The 1,109-nt window shown below is 38.3% G+C and overlaps 1 long non-coding RNA gene across 1 annotated transcript; it reads left to right on the top strand.

Annotated features, from left to right (window-relative positions):
• Positions 1-202: 202 nt before the first annotated feature.
• On the top strand, positions 203-871 carry LOC126452536 (uncharacterized). Its single transcript, XR_007584667.1, has 3 exons — positions 203-298; positions 457-567; positions 746-871. It is a non-coding gene; the product is annotated as an uncharacterized LOC126452536 (long non-coding RNA).
• Positions 872-1,109: the final 238 nt, after the last annotated feature.

Here is a 1,109-nt window from a genome sequence, read left to right as displayed (position 1 = left end):
TCAGTGATTTCTGTGAATGATACTTTTCAGTATCTGTTATTCTTAACTGTGATTTGTCGCAGTTAAGAGTCGCAGTTAAGGAACCTAAGTCTGCGATTTCTGCTACTTCCGCGATTTCTGCGACTTCTGTGACTTCTGCTACTTCTGTGACTTCTGCGATTTCTGTGACTTCTGCTACTTCTGCGATTTCTGCTACTTCTGTGATTTCTGTGACTCCTGCGATTTCTGCGACTTACCACCGAATGAAAAAGCTACATCTGTCCACACAGAAAATTGCATCTCAACAAACCTGTCATTGGTAAGTATGTTTTACGTTTGTTCTTCCGTTGGCTTTAATCTTGTATTAAAGAAACAACTGTGAAAATATTAATAGTGTAATTAATATGTAAGTAGCCATACAGTACCGTAATAGTTCGTGTTTAGAAAATGAATTCTAACATATTGTTATGTTCTCAGGTACCCGAACTACATTTCAGTCACTCAGTAAAGTGATAACTCAAAATATCATTGTCAGCAGATCTGGAGAAATTGCCACTGCGTCTTTAGACCGTTTTCGTCAGACGAGAGGTTAGTTTCTAAGTGTTTCGATGGACTTAATTACTTATGTGAGATCGTTTTTGCAAATGTGAAATATACCCCATTGAGTGGCTTTCATTACAGCAAATATTAGCAATCTACTCTGTCAATTATATTGCTTGTAATTAGTGACAGCAAAAATTGTTTAACAATCCTTGTGATTTTGCAGACACAGTTCTGGTTGCTGTACGTATCTATCCACATCAAGGCTGTTGGGAGAGACTCGTGAAGATTCAAGAGAGCTCTTAGAGGATTTGCAGTTTAAAAGTGACATTATTGCGAAATAAGTGTGCAGATGAGTGATTAAACTGTGTTATATTGAAGTTGTTGTGCGATTTTAAAGAAGTAATAAATGTTAAATACAGTGAGCGAATAATGAAAATCTCATTTTCCACATGTTGAGCCGTCCTGTACCCGTAATTTTCCGCCACATATTTATTGGTAAACACTTGTTGCAGAGTGACATGCCGCCCCCCCCCCCCCCTTTCTCCACAATCTTGGTGTGACACTGACCTGTAACATATCCCGAAGTC

The sequence above is a fragment of the Schistocerca serialis genome, unplaced genomic scaffold (assembly GCF_023864345.2).
Source record: "Schistocerca serialis cubense isolate TAMUIC-IGC-003099 unplaced genomic scaffold, iqSchSeri2.2 HiC_scaffold_897, whole genome shotgun sequence".
In the NCBI taxonomy this organism is placed as follows: domain Eukaryota; kingdom Metazoa; phylum Arthropoda; class Insecta; order Orthoptera; family Acrididae; genus Schistocerca; species Schistocerca serialis.
This window is presented reverse-complemented; position numbering and strand designations above follow the sequence as displayed.